This window comes from Equus asinus, chromosome 12 (genome assembly GCF_041296235.1).
Source record: "Equus asinus isolate D_3611 breed Donkey chromosome 12, EquAss-T2T_v2, whole genome shotgun sequence".
Classification (NCBI taxonomy): Eukaryota; Metazoa; Chordata; class Mammalia; order Perissodactyla; family Equidae; genus Equus; species Equus asinus.
The window spans coordinates 68,477,349-68,495,712 of NC_091801.1; positions in this window are offsets into that span (position 1 = coordinate 68,477,349).

Genomic DNA, 18,364 nt, shown 5'->3' on the forward strand with positions numbered 1-18,364 from the left:
AGAGATGCAGTTTGAGTCCAAAGGCCATTTCCTGGTGGAATTCCCTCTTGGTCAGGGGAGGTCAGTCTTTGTTCTATTCAGGCCTTCAACAGACTGGATGAGCCCCACCTCCCTTACGGAGGGTAAGCTGCTTTACTCAAAGTCCACAGATTCAATGTTAATCTCATCCAAAAACACCCTCACAGAAATATCCAGAATGTTAGACCACATACCTGGGCACTGTGGTCCAGCCAAGTTGATGCATAAAATTAACCATCATAGGAGTCATTGAGTCCAGCCCCCGTCACTTGAGAGATGGGGAGACGGGGTCCAGGGAGGCTCAGTCACCTGCCTGGAGTTGTGCAGCAATTCAGTGGGGCGGCCCAGACGGAGATCAGGTCTCCTGGCTGCAGTCCTGCACTCTTTGACTATACCACGCATCGGGGTGTCTCCTCACTGGGGCTGGGTGGAAACCCAGCACATGAGGAGATTTTTCATGGCTTTGACACCAAATGAAAGGGAGTCCCACCACAGCGTCACTTGTTGAGTGGATTGGTCTGTTTATAGAGCTGCAGTGTACGTTTTAGAGGAGAGCTCTCTGGGAAGCTTGGTGTGTGTCTTTTGGGCTCTTCCAGCTTGGTACCTCAGTTAGAATTCCAGGAAAGTGAATGGCTGAAACCTGGGGATGTTTTCCCGGAATAATTGCCTTGAATCCAGCCATAAATCCCTTCTGCAGTATATATCCCGCTGTCTCCCTTCTTTTCCAGGGGAATTTTACAGTACGATTTTGAGCTCTTGCCAGGGACCTCAATAAATACTTGTTGGGTGATGAATAATATAAAATTCATCTTGACTTTCAGCCCAGATTGGGAAGATAGGGTGTGATTCTTTGCCATGGCCCTGACTCAGCTTCTCAAGGGTCGGTCTGGGTCCCGCCTGCCTCTTTCTCCATGTAACCTGTCGGGCACCTGCTCACCTGCCAGAACCTACGATTCACCTCCCACCCTGGGACCATACCAAGTCAGAAGGACTCCTAAGCTCTAAGTCACAGAGAGTGGGTGGACTTGGAAGTACAGGGCCTGTCTCCCCCTTTGTGGAAAAGCTGAATTTAGAAGCGATGGCAGCTGTGTCACATAATGATAATGGTCGTGATCATGATAACAATAGCTGCCTTTTGTTGAGGAAGCTCTAGGTACTGGCCCCTGTGCTAAGCATTTTCTATGCATTTGTTCACATGTTCAGATCTCGCCTCTGCCCTCGTGGGCAGTTGTGAAACCTGGTTCTGAGAATCAGGAGGAGTTCTTCCGTGGAGGCAGAGCAGAATGCCCAGGATACAACCCAGAACGGTCTGCAGACAGCATATGAGACACATGGGGCACGGGATTGCCAAGGGGGCTGCAAATACAGTATCGTACCAGAGGACTCTCTGAGAAGCATTTTCTGATCCATGAGGCGTTAAGGGCCCCTCATTTGCTGATTGTGCTGGGGTCCTTTGCAGAGGAGGACTTTGTGGGAAATAGAAGAGAGGCTCAACTTTACTGTGTAAGGCCTTGTCCATGGTAATGCCCCTGATAAAGCCCTTTGGTACTCAGAAGTGTGGCTTCCTGCTCCAAGTCACAGAACAATGATGGGAGCTTGGAGCCAATGATAACAATAGATAATATGATTGAATCAATTAGGGATGCTTTGGGCTGCGAGTGATACCTGATTAACAGCGGCTTAAATACTCAAGCATTTATTATCTCACTTAAGAACTCTGGAGGAAGGCATTCTGAGGTTGGTACATCAGCTCTAGGGGCTCATCGAGGATCTAGGGTCATTCTTCTTTTCTGCTTCTTTATCCTTAGCTTTTGACTATTGCCTTCATGCTTGCCACTTCAAGGTCACAAAACGGCTACCACAACTCCAGGCATTGCATCAGAATTCAAGGAAGAAAGATGAGAGAAAGAGTGCATGTGTGTGTGTGAGTGTGGGCATGTGGGGTGGAGACACTTATGTGTATTATCTCATGCCTGTCCCCTTTATAAGGAAGCAGAAAATTTTCCAGAAGCCTCCCAGATGACTTCTCTTAATCTTTCATTGCACAGAATAAGGTCAAACAGACATTCTCAGGCACAAGAGGGGCTGGGAAAGTGAGTATCTGGCAGAGAGGAATAGGATCATCATGACCACATCAGATCAACTTTAATAGTCTGGGAGCAGGCCCAGTGCTTTCTTGAACAAAACTGGGGTTCCGATAACCAGGAAGAAGGGTATGTGTGTGGGGGCCTCTCCCATAATAACAGCTAGCAGCCCCTCATTCAATCCTCACAAGAATTCTTACACTGGAGATTGTTACTTTTCTCATTTCCCACCAAGGAAGCTGAGGGTTAGAGCGGCGAAGGGACTGGTCTGAGGTCACATAGGCTATTGGGGTGTCCTTACAGGGTGTCCTTATGTCCTTAAGGGCCAGACCTCATGCTTCCTTTGCACTCCCCTTAGTGCCTGTGTAGCTTGGCCAGCACGCACTGCAAGCTTGCTGCTTGAATGACGGAATGATGGCACATCCATTTAAGGCAGTCACGTGCGGGGATCTTATACTGGGAACATGGGTCACAGACCCTCGTTTCACTGGATAGAGAAATCGCTTCCCCCAGGAAGATTTTCTGAACTCAACGGAAATCACTTTAGAGAAAAGACCTTCCTTGGGCAGGGGTTTCAGCTGTGAGTAGAGCCCTGAGAGGGGCTCGGCGGATCCCCGGGCCATTCCGTGTTTGCCCCAAGTCTCCTGGGGTGAATGACAGCTCTGGAGGGTTTGCTGCTGCGTTTGGAGGAAAGTGTCATGTAGGGGAGGAACTGACTCCTTCTGGGTCCTTCTTGAGAGGAGAATTAGAACAAATCAGAATTAGGACCAGTTAAAATTAGAACAAACTTTTCAGGAAGAAGAGTGTTTTATTGGGCAAAAAAGTATAGCTTTTGGTGGCAGAAAGATGTGGTTTGGAGTCCTGTTGTGAAGCTTAGGTGAAATGGTACATATAAGGTGTTCAGATTAGTGCTGAGAACAGAAACGCTTCCTGTCTTGAATCAAATTAGGGTTGTCCAACCATAGAATAGAATGCCAGCGAGATTGAGACCTCCTTGTCACCTAGCTATTCAAGCGTATAACCCGTTACTTGGGGTTAAGTCACTCAACAGCAATAGCACCACTGCCACCAACCCCAAACAGCCAGCATTGATTGAGTACTTACTCTAAGTAACTGATCATCTTTCATTGAGTGTTTATTACTGGCCAGGCACTTTGCTAAGAACTTTAGATGAATTTTCTCACTTACTCCTAACAGCAATTCTGGGAGGTAGATATTATTGTTCTCCCTAAGATATGGAGGACAGGACTGAAGTTAAAAAAGGCTGAGAAACCTGGCCAGAGTCAGCTGGGGATGGAGATGGGGTTAGGGGCCAGGTCTGTCCCTTAGAGGCTGTGGCTGCATTGTTACTCAGCTGAGCACATGGTTCCTCTGAAAGGGACCCTTACTGGGTGAATACTGCACGAGGTAGCGGTTCCCAGGCTTTCCCAAGTCTTATCTGTTATATTGTCAAAAAACCAGGAGCCTATCAGGACAGATTCAAAGAGCCCAGTTTTCCCAAGGACTTTCATATCTTTATAGACATTAAAAAATAAGTTTTAAAAGCAGATAAAATACTGTGTCTTATTGGAGTAAATTCTATCGCTATAACTTTAAAACACAGATGAAAGTACTCATTGCACTGGCAGTGGAAGATGCTGATGATCGTGAATGTGGTTTGCTACCGCCTGCGCTTCCTCCCCTGCCCAGCTCCGAACACTTGGTCTGCTGGGCCACCCACCCTCTTGCTCTCTCTCTCTGTTATATTCAGCTGACAAAATTCGAACTCTCCTTGTATTCTTTATACGTATCAAGTAGCTGGACAAGGCCGGAGAAAAGCTCTCAATGATGTTGACTAACCTCCCTTTCAGTTGAGGACTATAATTCTTAAGAGGCCCCTTGGTCATATATAACCATTCTACTGCATTTCTCTGGTCAGTTTTCGTCCCGTTCTCCCAGAGGGCCATTTCACCACTTCTCTCCTCCAATCTCTAACACGCCCTCCCTCATCCTCACTCTTGTTGAGATAATAAAAAGAGTTAGAGGAGAACTTCCTTTTCCTTCCACTACCAGATCCATGAACCTCCCAGCGATTGTTCCCATAGGCTCTTCCCTCTGTGGTCCTTGCTTCTTGGCCAAGGCCCAGTCTTACACTCACGCAGCGAGTCCTACTCCCATCACCTTCCCTGGCACTTAGTCTTTCCAATCGTTCTCTCTTCCTTCTGCATCATCATGCTTCCCCGTTCCTTCTCTAGGATTCCCGTCATCCTACAGACCCACGGTAACATAGAACATCTTAAAAAAGAAGAAAAGCATCTCCTTCTGTTCCTCATCTGTCTCCTTCTACATTTCTATTCTCCGCTGAACAAAAGTCATGGAAATAGTTATCCTCACTGCGTCTACTTTTTCAGTTCCCATTCTCCTTTTCCCTCTGTGGGGAAGGTAGACTATTACTAAGTAAAATGTGATGAGAAATGCTTTGAAGAAATGAAAGTGATGAAACTGGGTTAGTTCGACCTGAGTGGTTTCAGAGGCCTCACGAGGAAGTGACTTCTGAGAGTGATCCATCCAGTGATGGCAGAGGATGTGGCCAATTGTAATCATGCTTAAGAAAAGTTCGTAACAGCTCTTTCTCGGTTCTTTTTTAAGTGGTAAGCTATAGCACACATGAGGTCTTTTAAAAATATGTTTGTATATGTATATACATTTATTTTTAAAATAATAATTATAAAGCAAACTTCCATGTAACTAAAGTCCAAGTCCAGGTCAAGAAATAAAATCTTGCCAGAGTCACCCCATACATTTACAATGCCTTCCTTCTCTGCTAGAGCTGATCACTGTCTGGGTTTTTTAATAATAATTTTCTTTCCGAGTTGTATCACTTGAACATGCATCTTTGAAACAATATAATTTAGCTTTTCCTCTTACTCAATTTTATACAAGTTGAATAATAGTATATGAATTTTTTGTGTCTTATTTCTTTTAAAAACTCAGCCTTATGTCTGTGGTATTTATCCATGTTGTTGTCTCTGATAGTTTATTCATTGTCATGGCTGCATAGTATTCCATTGTATCAATATACCCCCAATTTATTGTCTATTCTACTATTGATGGACTTCGGGCTGTTTTCAGTTTGGGGCTGTTATGAACAACGCCACGGTGAACATTCTTGTGTGTGTTTTCTGGTGCACGTGTGCTGGAGTTCCTCTATGTTAGATATTAGAAGTGGACTTGCTGGATTGTAGGCTATATGAATCTACAACTTTGCTCGTAATGCAAACTTTCCCCCACTCTTTCTGTCTTGAAACTGCTCCAATATTTTAAGAGTAGTTTTGATCTTAAGACAACTCTCTTCAAGGTCACCAGCCTGCTCCATGTTGCCAAAGCCAGTGGTAAATTCTGAGTCTTGATTTATTAGCAGCTTTTAACACAATTGGTCCCTCCCTTTTCAATATACATTGATCACCTGGATTCTGGCTGGTTCTTTTGTCTGTTTGTTGGACTGATCTCCTCTTCCTAAGCTATAAATTCTCTTGGGGCAATACCAGACCAAGGTTGCCTATTCTTTCAATTATTCAAGGAAGCTAGAAAACCCTATGTTTGTGTGAAATTTCTCAATTTTTAATGTTGGAAATGAATTTACAAAATTTTAAAAATACTTTAGGCCAAACAAAATATATCTGCTGGCCCAAGGTCAAGTGCTTCTTTGTAAATAGTTGGAGAAAGGAGATGAGAAGATGTGGTCAGGTAGGCAGGAGGAGAACTAAGAGATTTTAGTGTCTTGAAAATCAAGGGAATAGAGAGTTTCTAGAAGGAGGCAGTGAGCAAGAGTCATGTATGGAGAGAGGTTGAGTAAGCCAAGGCCTGAAGAATGGCCAGAGATCTCATATTTGGAAGGCCATTGGGGATTGAAGAAAGGACAAGTTCAGTGGCATGTGGGCCATGCAGAATCCAGATTGCACTGTGTTTAGGGGTAAATAGGTGCCAAGAAAATGAAGGCACCAAAACTTCTGTATCAGTTAGGATGTTTTTGGCTATAAAAAATAGAAAAACCTATTTAGAATGCCTTAAAAAATAAACGTACTTATTTTATTTTACTTTTTGCTGAGGAAGATTCGCCTTGAGCTAACATCTATTGCCAATCTTCCTCTTTCTGTTGAGGAAGATTCGCCCTGAGCTAACATCTGTTGCCAATCTTCTTCTTTTTGTATGTGAGCTGCCAAGACAGCATGGCCACTGACAGACAAGTGGTGTAGGTCCATGACCGGGAAACAAACCTGGGCCACCAAAGCAGAGCATGCTCAATTTAATCACTAGGCCACTGGGGCTGGCCCAAAAAAGGTACTTATTAACTCATATAACAAAAGTCCTGAAGAATGACCATTTCTGGACTGGTTAATTCTACGGCTCCATGGTGCCTAAATGGACCCAGGTTTCTTCCATCTTTTGGGTATCTCACTCTTAGTGTGTATCACTCAGTCTAACTGCCATCCAGGTCACATGAGGGCCAACTGTTTCAGAAAACACATCCATGTACACCCATAGTCAGAGACAGAAACACAGACTGTTTCTTCCTTGTGTTTCCTTTTAAGAACTAAAAGATCTTTTCCATAAGCCATGTTTCCTCAGCAGACTTCTTGTGTCTCACTGGTCAGAACTGTGTCATGTGCCCATGACTCAACCAAGACTGGCAAGGGGAATGGGACCCCCAATATGCTTGAACCAATCCTGATTCAGCTTGTGAAGCGGGAGTTTGGGCCTGTACCCCTGCAGCACCTGGGGGTGGATACCTGGAAATCAGCATCCTACTAGCAGGGGACGGGGAACATGGCTGCTGTGCAGACCGGTCCTCTCAAGGTCCTGACAGGACCTTCAGGAGACAATGCCATATTCCAAGGGAGTGATTTCATAGCCCATGCTAAGCATTGGCGTGGCAGCTATTTTGAGGTTGAGTCAGACCCTTGTGCCTCCCTCAAATGACGCCATCGCTTACAGTGAGGTAGCTTCCTCCACCTTTTCATTAGGCTAATTCTGGGAGACCCAGCGTAAGCGAATGGCCCATTTTATTTCATTGAAGAACTGGCTTTGAAAGTCCACACTCACATGTGTTTTATCTCTTTGTATTCTTCTGTGAATAGTGGTGGTCTGATTAAAATGTTCTTCCTGGTGACTCATCCCTGGTTTGGGGGAGGAGGTGTGTCTACCGCGAAGAGCGTCAAATCCAGCCAAGTAAAGATGTCTTTGTGCTTTTCCACACTCACAAAGGAAAACGAAGAGCTCAGGACAGTTATTTCGGGAGATCCAGTTTCTGAGTCCTAATTTACAAGAAAGAGAAAGTTGTTTCTTTTTTTTAAAGAATGGATGGGTCCCAGGTGTTTTCCACATTTTTGAAACTCCCTGAATAATTTCTCTGTCACTGACATAGCCACCCTGTCATTGCAGCTCTTGTTCCTACTTCCTTAGGTTTGGAATTGATCTCCAGTAGCAGTATTTTTTTCTTTGCTCTCTAATTGGTGCCATTGTTTTAAAATTCATACCTATGAACCCTGGACGGCCTGTGCTCTGGGACCACTTCCTGTCTAGGCAGGAAGTTGAAAAGATTCTCCAGAATCAAGTTCTGCTGCAGCCCTTGGCCTTTTCCCTGTTGTTCCTCTGTCTGCAATGCCTTTTCCCTGTTTGGGGGCACTCTCCTGCTCATCCTTCAAGGCCAGGGTCACCTCAGATGCACTTGCTTCTTCTCGCTCAGCCAAGGCACCTGGCCCAGGGGGTGAATGGGGTCTGAAATCCAGCCCACGTTCCTCTCATCAAGCATTGATGCTGTGTCAGCCCAGGGTATTTTTCTAATTTGTCTCCCTAAAGCAGGAGCCTTTTCCAAATTTGCTGAAGGACATCATCTAGACTAGCTTGGCCCTATAGATCTACCTGTGACATTGTGTCCCCTGCTGTGGCTTCCCTGACCTTCTCAGGTAGAGGTAGGCCCTTCACTTCTGTGCTTGTGTCACTTGCTTACTCCTGGATTGGAGTCCTTAGCAAGCCGTAGAATTTGGTCTCTACCTCTTGTCTGTCTTATTCATCATGGCAGACCCAGCTCCTGAAATGTGGCCTGGACAATAAAGTGTTTGAAATCACTGGCTGCGTATCTCTAATGGCTGGTGCTGGGACTCAGGTGCTTGACTCCCTGAATTCCTGTCCTGTTATGCCCCAGCCTGACCTTGCATCCTCACATCCACCTTTACCCTGTGGTCTCTTCACTTCCCGGGAGACTCCACCTGTTCTTATGCTGACATTAGCCTGAGGGTGTGTGTTCATCCAGACCAGCTCCCTGGCCTGTGGGCACTCAGGATAAGGGATGGGCATGACCTGGGATACGCAGATAAACGATATGGGAGCTTCCCCTGACTTCCTTCCTCTGTCCTCCCACGAAACCAGTCTGGATCAGATATTTTTCTTCTGGGCTCCATAGCACCTGGTGCTTATCCTATTATAATATTTTACCATCTTATATACAATAGGCACAGTCTTCTTCTTCTTCTTTTTTTTTAATAAAAATTGTCACTCTTTTTTGTCCCATGAAAGGTCACATGAGTGGTCTTCTTATTTATGTGAATGTAAAGCTATTGGACACCCACGGTCCAAAGAGCAGAGGATAGCAGGACACTTTAACAAGAGGCATCTTTCTCCTTAGGACACAGTTCTGGGGGAAGGGTGTGAAAGCCTATCTGAGTAATGAGCCAGAGCCTTCTGGGAGGGAAGGGGCTGACACTCCAACTTCTGAAGCCTTGAGACTGGAAGTTAGGGGGCCCTTTCAAGGTAGCTTTCAGGACGGCTCTGATGAAAGCTTGTGACAAGGGGCAACATGGCCTCTGAAATAAAATGACCTCAAGCAAGGGGGTGTCCACACCGGGCCTTGGGCTCCACACAGAATCTGAGGGTTGGTGGGGGAGGGCTGGACCAGCACCGATTGTGGCTAATGCTGGAAGTTTCTCCTGGCCAAGCAACCTGGCCCAGCCCTGGCCCAGGGCTGGAGAACAGTTGCTTAGCAGAGGGATGGAAACCACACAGAGATGCCTGCTCAGAGGGCAGCGCTGCAGGACGGGCAGCATCTGGACCAGTGAGTGCAGTCCAGCAGCGGCAGACGAGCACAGTCTACTCAGTGGTGTGGGCCTTGTGGTCCACATCAACACCAGAACGAGTGGGAAGATGGAGGGACTGACTCCAGTTCCTCTCTGCTTGATGCAGAAGAAGGATGGACCTTGCTGGCAAGATTCTATCCCATACTCCCCGGCCCTTTAGGCTAAGTCACTGAGTCATGTCCTGAAGAAGAAGATACCAGACTATCTGCCAATATTGGCACATGGGGCTGATTTATTAAATGGAAAAGCAAAAGCAAATGAGTGCATTTGATCCTAAGTTGATGAATAAAGTTATACTGAGTATAGATGCACATATTGATAATTACCTGCTTATGGCCCTTTATCCTCCGCTAGACTGAGGGTTTTGGGAAGGCAAGAATCATGTCATTTATATCACTGAATCCCAGGTCCCAGCATAGTGCCTATTCCTTAGTAGGCACTCAATAAATATTTGTAGGCCTAAGGATGAATTAATAAATGTGTAGGTTGATTTTTGCAGATTCAAAGCCAGTGCATTTTTTTTTTTAAGATTTTATTTTTCCTTTTTCTCCCCAAAGCCCCCGGCACATAGTTGTGTATTTTTAGTTGTGAATCCTTCTAGCTGTGGCATGTGGGATGCTGCCTCAGCATGGCCTGATGAGCAGTGCCATGTCGGCACTCAGGATTCGAACCGGCGAAACCCTGGGCTGCCGAAGTGAAGTTCACGAACTTAACCACTCAGCCACGGGGCTGGCCCTTAAAGCCAGTGCATTTTAAGGCTGGGTATTATAACATAGAAATGTACAAGCTGTGTGACAGGGGCTCACACGTCCCGCGGAGAATATAAAGGTTAACCAACTCTGGTTCTTGCCTTCTAGGAGCTGATGGGCTAGGGAGCAGAGAGACACAGCCTCTCTCTGCTGAGGAATGATAAGATGTATGATAATGAATGGAATTAAGTATTATGGAATATAGAAGGAGCAATTCATTTCAATCTGGGACTTCCGGAAGTCTCCAGGGTTATTTTGTGCAGGACGTTGCAGGGTGAATCTAATTTCAGCATGTGGAGAGGAAGGACAATTCAGGCAAGGAAATGGTCAAGCAAAGGCATGAAGACACTATTATTCAGAAGCATTTAAAGAGTGTCTGGGAAGAATCAAAGGCAGGTGGCAGAATGCTATCATTGGCTCACCAATACAGCAGTTGGGAGAATGACTAGACTATCTGTCAAGAAAAGAGAGTGTATCAGTCAAGATAGGCTAAGTTATGCTGCAGTAACAAATAACACCAATATCTTAGTGGCTTGTAATAACACAGGTTTACTTCTCACCCATCTTACTTACATATGGTGGGTCATCTGGAGGCTTGGCATCCTGTCAACTCAGGATGAGAGAGAGTCATCTATTTGAACGTAGATGATCACTGAGGCAGAGGGCAAGTGAACTCTGGAGAGTCTTATCCTGTGATTAAATGTCTGCGGGAGCACATCACTTCTGGTTATAACTGATTGGCTAGAACTGGTCACATGATCCTACTGCCTACAAGGGGCTCAGGGAGTACAGTCTTACCATGAGCCCAAAAGGTGGAGAGACAGGAATATCTGGTGAGTAGCACCCCAGATGGTGAGACTGAACCCATTTGACAGAGTAGGATCATGGGCCAGCAGTTCGTTCTCTGATGGTGGCGTGGTAATTATGGCAGGTTTGTGTGTGTGTCTTGGTGGGGTGGGGGTAGTGTGCCAGTGTATTTGAGGGAAAGGGAGGGTCTGTCTCCTTTTTTAATTTTTAAAGATTTTACAGTCCTTTTTTATGTAACATTTTGTAGCAATAGCTAACCAATACACCTGACTGGACACGGACTTTCTTCATCTGAACTCCCTCTGTATTTTCAGTGTCTCCTTCCTTCCTTTCTTCCTTCCTTCCTTCCTTCCTTCCTTCCTTCCTTCCTTCCTTCTTTCCCTCCTTCCCTCCCTCCTTCCTTCTTTCCTTCCTTCCTTCCTGGAGACAGACTCCGTACAACAGCCCAGAGGACACCGTTCTCTAGCTCACAGAAGTGTGTTCTTGGAGACAGCCTGGAAAAGAGCTGGGTAGAGGTGGAAGTGTTATAAGGTGACAAGTTTCCCCCCAATTCTGTGCTGTTGCTGTCACTGGGATCCTGTTGTACCCTCAGGGCAAATATGGCTGGGGAAATATGAATGACACTTGTGTGTTGGGCTCTGGATACTTGGTAAATATTGTTGACTCGCTGCCCTTCACCCTCTAAAGCGAAGGAAAGTCCCCAAAGAGAAGAGTGTTATCTTGGCCTAGGCTCCTCAAAGATGCAAGTCACCTACTTGAGACACTTCGGCACCTGAGGGGCCATTAGTAGACACAAGTGGTCTGACCCCAAGGCTTGCTGACTGAGAAGAGGGGATGTCATGCAGGACGGGGATACCATGCCCCACCCAAAGGAGGAGCTCAGGAGGTGGGGAAGTTTGGTGACATCACCCTCAGGAATCAAAGAGAGATCCAGAGCTTCCAGGGCCTTCCAGGGATTATCCCAGCAAGGAGTCAGGAGCCTAAGAGCTTGATGGAATTCTGTGTATTTTAGAAGATTATCTGAACTATTGTCTGTTGCTTAGTGAGGCTGTCGGCTTGTCTTTGGGGGCAGCAAGAGGTTGGGACACAAAGCCATTCTCAGGAGAAGGAGCTACCTATGGCTAGGTAGCTCTAGGGTTACCTGTGGAGCAGCAGTGTGAGAGAAAGAACTCCCTGTACCTGGGCAGGAAACGCTGAGTCAGTCAAAGAACTGGCCTTGAGGTTTCTTGTTTGCAGGAGAAGGACTGCGTTGGTCTGTAGCAACTCAGTTAGGGTTGCAGCTCCTATATCTGCTCCCAGCCTATTCATTCCACTTAGTTATGCCATCTTGGTCAAGGGCATTGCCATCTCTTGGTATCCCAGGCTAGAAAGCTGGGTTGCCTTTGTGCTGTGTCCTTCAGTCCATAAGGAATAAACTTGTGCTGAGAGTCAAATGTGCTTGCTCTGTATTGGGTGCTTACAGGTCTTTTGGCATTTAACTTTCATAATAATCCTGTGAGATGGGTGTTATTACTCTTGTTTTAGAAATGATGAAAACGAAGGCAAACGGATTAGGTAACTGGCTCAAACTTAAAACTAATGAGTCTGATGTCAGAAGCCACATTCTTTCTGCAACCTCCATGAATTTCTTAGCGTTCCCTGTCTTGATCATTCAGTGAGATAAGCGTTTCTCCGGGAATGATCCCCAAATAGCCACCTCAGAATCACCAGGCTGTTAGGATGAATCACGGAACGAGTCCAGACGGGGGAATCAGTCTCTGGGAGACGAGCCCACCCCTTACCTATGCAGCAAGTTCTGCTGGTGATTCTGACATCACTCAAGCTTAAGATCCCGTCCTGTGGCCAATAGGCATCTCTGACACTGGTCCGATTTCTAGGATGGATCTCAACATTTTCACCACATGCTCTGTATCCCGTTGTAAGGGAAGAATGAAGCAGATGAGCCACGGATTGCCATTTCACAGGTGGCTCTTTTAAAGCGAGAATATTCAGAACTGGAGCTATAGGGTCACCCAGACAGGACACTGCTCTATCAACAGGGTGATGGACCCTGGACCATCGGAGACCATTTTTGCTAACCATTGTCACTTTTTAGAAAAGATGTTACACATGCTCAAGTTGGGCTTTGAGGATCATTTCAGAGCAAACTCGGGTCCATAGATGTGGCTATTGAAATCATTTATTGAAACATTTATTGAGTGTTTATTATCTGATAGACACTATATATTTGTGAAGTGCTTTGTGTGTATTACCTAACAACGCTATGAGGTGGGTATTCGTATTGTTGTCGTTTGGTTGATACAGAAACTGAGTTTTGGAGAAAAAGGTTGAGTCACTTGCTCAAGGTCGCTTAGCTCATAAGTGTTGGAGCCAAAATCAAACCCAGCCCAGGGTACATAATATTCAGTAGCTGTCTGACTATTTCAGGACACTAAGTCTTGGGCTCAGTGAGGTTAACTGTCTTTTGATAGTTCTGGCTGAATGGATCAAGTGACCCTTCAGCCATTAGGCGCTTACATTTTATTAAGCCTGAGGCTCTGCTGGATGCTATGGGGGCCCTCACAGGGTAAGAAGAGATGTTTGCTTCCAGAAACTCACAGCGTGATTAAGAAAACAATTCATATGCAAGAAGTTGGGATAACTCAAATGACCTTGCTGGGATTTTGCTCTGTGGGCCCATGTGTGTGAGAGTATGTCTGAGTGTATATGAATACGTGGGTGTGTGTATGTCTGTGCGGGTAATGGGGGAAAGGGTGTGGGAAGAGAAGAGGGCAGTGCTAAGGGGATGGGGGTTGGGGAAGTGATGTGGCTTCAGACCTGGTTCAGGGGGCATGGGGAACTCAGGGTCCTACATGGCAGTAAGAAGAGAAGGTTCTATGTGGAAGTGATTCAAAGTCAAGTGGCAGCACGTCAGACCATGTGGGAAGCTTTTAAAAACACCAATGCCTGGGTGCTACCTAAGGACTCATTTCATTGGGCCCAGCTGGGGATTGGAGACAGACAAGTAGTTTTAGAACCCCCTTTTGTGATTCTAATGAGCATCCCACTGAGAACTGGGCAAACACATGCTTTTTCAGCATCTCCTGGGCCCCCTGTTTTGAATCCAAGCCACAGACCTTTCAACAGACTTCTTGGTGCTGGGCCTCCTTGTTCTCTCTTTCGTGTGACCGAGAGGTCGGATGACCACGTATGCGCCTGCTGGGAGAGGCCACCACCTGTTGCTGTAAATCTGGTGTGATTTCATCATCCCTTTGCCTCATGTATTTTCAGTATCTTATAACTACATCTGGATGCATGATCTGTTGTTTTCTGCTTTGGAGCAGCTTGTGCAGTCACTCGGGGACGTGTGGTGTGGGTGCCACTGGGGTTTCTGCCCCGTAAGTATAGGCTGGGTGAGTTTATTTATAGGAAATGATGATGATTACCTCTAATTGTTATTGACCAGAGCAGGTTTTCACATGTCTCGTCTTTCCTTAATTCTTTGTTGGGGACAGACTTTCAAATAAATCACTTTCGTAAAGGCCAAGTGAACCCTAACCACTTCAGAGAAATTTCCCCCCATGTGGGAGCTTCAGTAAGGTCTGAGGAAATGGTCAGAATTCTCCCCAGAGTAATGAGAAAGATGGAAAATATGGGCGAGAAGGGCTTCGTAGGTGTATCTGACAATGCATTAAGGCAGGGGTTCTCAGTCTTGGCTCCATTGGGGTCTTCCAGGGAGCTTAAAAATCGAAAGCAAAGACAACAGAAATCTCAGATCCCAAGCTGCACCTTGGAACAGCTGAATACGAGTCTCTGCGACATGGGACCTGACATCAATATTTTTTAAAGCTCCTCAGATGATTCCAATGTGCAGCCAAGGCTCAGAACCACTGCATGAAAGGACAAGAGACTTAATAAACAAGAGGGTGCCTCAATAAATTTCGAGGAAGCAAGAAGAGTAAGGGCAAGTTTAGGGAACAGTCATATACTGCAGCTTTGGAATGTAAAATAGTTAAGTCCAGCCAGTTCCAAGAACTCAGCTTAGCCTTAAGAAACTGATGGCCAGTCTCCAAACATCCTTGCAATCCTCAGTTCATGAGCCATGTGCATCACGAGGCCCAGCGTCCGGACGTGTGAGGGCTGATAACGAGAGCAGCACCCTGCTTCTTTTGTGCCCCTTGGCCCAGGGAGGAGGGTAGAAGGGACTTCAAGATCATCCTGATTCTCTCTGCAGCCAACCATCCAAATGGATGACTGCCAAGAGGGTTGAGAAAGTGCGGGAGTGGGGAGTGCATGGTCACTCTTCAGGGGCGGGGCTGAGAGAGCTCTGGCTTCTGCATTTGCAGTTCTGCAAGGGGAGCAGACGGGTAAAGCGACACAGACAAGACACGAGTCCATCATCCGAGGTCTTAGGTGAAAAGATGTGGTGTGTTCGGTCAGGATGAAAGCCATCGGCAGGGACACTTTTAAAAAATGTTTTAATTCTAAAATAATTTCAAACTTACAAAAGCGTTGCAAGAATAGTACAAAGAACTCTCCCACCGTGTGGCCAGATTCACTAATGGTTAACGTGTTACCACGTTTGCTCTATAACTCCCTCCTTCTCTCGAGAGGTATCTATATTTTTCTGAATCGTTTGAGGTTCGGAAAACCCTTCACCCTTTTGCCCCTAAACACTTCAGCGTGTATTTCCTATGAACAAGGACATTTTCTCACTTAACCACAGAACTGTGGAAATTAAACGAAGACCCACCAAATGAGAAAAGCAAAGGCTATTTACTCTGAGCTTGCTCTAGCAAGGGAATGGGCCACGGTCACTTGCGTTTTGGCAGAGACTCAAAGGCAGGCCGAGGGATGGGCGAGCTTTACAGCGGAAGGCACAGAGAGCTCCGGTGTGCCCTGGATGGAGAGTGTTGGCATGGGGAAGCTGAGGCGGGCAGACTAGAAGCAGGGCATCCTGTTGGTTAGGGGTGCATGTTTGACTTTCTCTGGTCCTAAGTTGGGAGCAGGGACAAAAATTAGAGAAGCTGTCAGTTATCAATCAAGTCCTGGCCATTTGGGGCCGATTGCTACAGAAATTATTTTCTAGCTTCCTGGATTGTCTCTAGAGACAGCAATCTGGCTTCCTGAAAATCTGACTGACAGCAGGCTGGCTTGCCCGACTCTTTGTCATAGATGAGGGCTGGTCTTCCGGGCAGGTTACTATAGGTTGTAGGTCAAAGTTCTATTGTTATATATGGTCTGGCCATTGTCCATTTGTGTACTCACTCTCAGTCTGATCAGGGTAATGATCAAGCTCAGATTTAACTTTGGTGTAAAACACGATCCAACATGCTCTCCATATTCAAATTTTGCCAGTTGCCCAATTATATCCTTTACGGCCATTCCCCCACCCCCACCCTGGTCCAAAATGCAGCAGAGGCCCATGCCCTGCAGTTACCGGTCACATCTCTTTAATCTCCTTCAATCTGGAACAGTTCCTCAGCCCTTTTTTTGTCTTCCACGACACTGACATTTTTTGAAGTGTACAGGCCAGTTGTCTGTGGTGGGGAAACCTTGAAGACACACAAAGATCCCAGCTGACCGTGAACATGTGTCCACAGCCAGCGCCCCTCCGGGCCTTCCTCCTTCAGATCTGTCCTAGAGACTCCGGGAATTGTTTGGGTTTATGCAGCTCAGGTAACCAGATAATCAGCCCTTCAGCGAGGACACGGAAAGTCACATCTCCACATGGGGCGGAGAAGCTTGTAAACAGACAAGTGGTACCCATGGTCATGTCCTGTAGCAGCTAATCCTTTGCAAGGCCAAGAGAGTTTGTGAAACGTGTTTTGGTTCTGTTTGTGGAAATATGTTCTTTCATTAGCTCAGCTTCCCTCTGTGTTTTACGTAGGTAGACACTGGGTTTTTTTTTTTCTCCCTCCTTTCCTCTCCTTCCTGCCTCCTCCTTGCTCCAGTTTCCCATCTCTGCAAAGATGCCAGAAACATTTTCCCGGACCTGAGTAGAGAGGGTCAGGGTTTTGTTCCTGCAAGATGGGGTACAGGGGTAGCCGTTTGTCCTGGCATGGTTGAAACTGGCCTGTGTTCTTTAAGAACATGAGGGACGCAGACAAGGTTTTGTTTTGGGCCTGAATGACTTTGGGGACAGGTCTGCCACTCTGAAGACATTTACCCCTCAGTCACTCCAAGCTGCTGTCAAAGAGTGATTTCTCGATCTGTCAACAGCCTGGATAGTGGTTAAAATTCCCTCTATCTTCATCCCTCTTAATACACTGAGCAATAACAAGTTTTTATTTATGGAGGATTGGACTAAAATAAGTTTGCTAAGTGCAGTGGGTAAGATTATGGTCTTTGGTGTCCGATTGTCTGGCTTAAATCCCGTCTTGCTATCTAACCATGTGTCCCTGAGCAAATTGCTTAACCTCAGGTTCTTTGGCAGTGAAATGGGGGCAACGTTGGCTGTTTTATCGGATCGAAGTGAGGATTAAATGTCCTGATAAAAGATGGCGTTTAGCACAGTGGTTGGCACATAAAAGTCCCTCGATGAATGTTTATCCTTATCATTTTACTTATCACTTAAATGGACATTAAAATGCATTGGCTAAAACTCATTTTGGGTGGATATCGTGGGAAGAGTATGAGTTTTAGTGTCACCCACATGTGGATTTAAATCCTGGCTGTGCTCATCACCGGCTGGATGATGTTGGGCGAGTGACCCTTCTCTGAGCCTTAGTGCCCCCCATCTGTAGAATGGGAATGACAATCTTTTCTTTGCAAATTTGTCCTGTCCAACCAGAGAACCAGCCTGGTGCCTAGTGCACAGTGATGCTTAACAAAGGTAACTGCTCATTATGTCCTTCTTTTCCCTCCCTCGCAACCCTTCTTGGCCCCATATCAGTTTAGTCTCATTTCTTGAACAGGAAAGAGAGCAGATATTTTGACTTGTGTCAGGGCAGTGACAGCACTAGAATTCCTTAGGATCATTATTACTGGCATTATTTACCATTTAATAAGCATCCGGAAGGGTCTAAGCTCTCACCAGCACAGACTCCTTGGAGTCTTGCCCAGCCAAGGAAAAAGTGGGAAATGGGAAAAATTAACTTTTTGTGCCTCGTTCATGCCTCTCTTTCCTTTTGGTGCCTCTAAAATGGGAGTCCATAGTCCTATGCATCCTCCTAGTCCAGGAGTTTCTCCCACCAGATTCCTCTCCTCCCTTGGGAAGCTCCCATCTTCTTGACCTCCCCCTTCTCATCACCCTACTTAAATACTGATTTTTGTGGCATCCTTTAGGACCTGTGAGCAACTGGGCAAGATAAGCTGGGAGGCTCATTTGAGCTAAGGGGTGGTGGGTAATAGATGATTAATGCATCCCTCTTTTCAGAGAATTTACTTATATTTTAAACAGACGTCTTCAATCTTGGAATCCTAGAATTTTGGAGCAAAGAGAATTTCTAAGCTTTGCACTCCTCATTTTCCTGTTAAGGTCAAGACCCCACAGGTAGCCGTGGAACCTAGGTTAGAAGTCAGGCCTTCTGCTTTCCAGTCCCGATTTCCTGCTGTGAAAATAACGAGTCTTGATGGGAATCTTGGGTTTCAAGGTAGGTGAGTCGGGACTAAG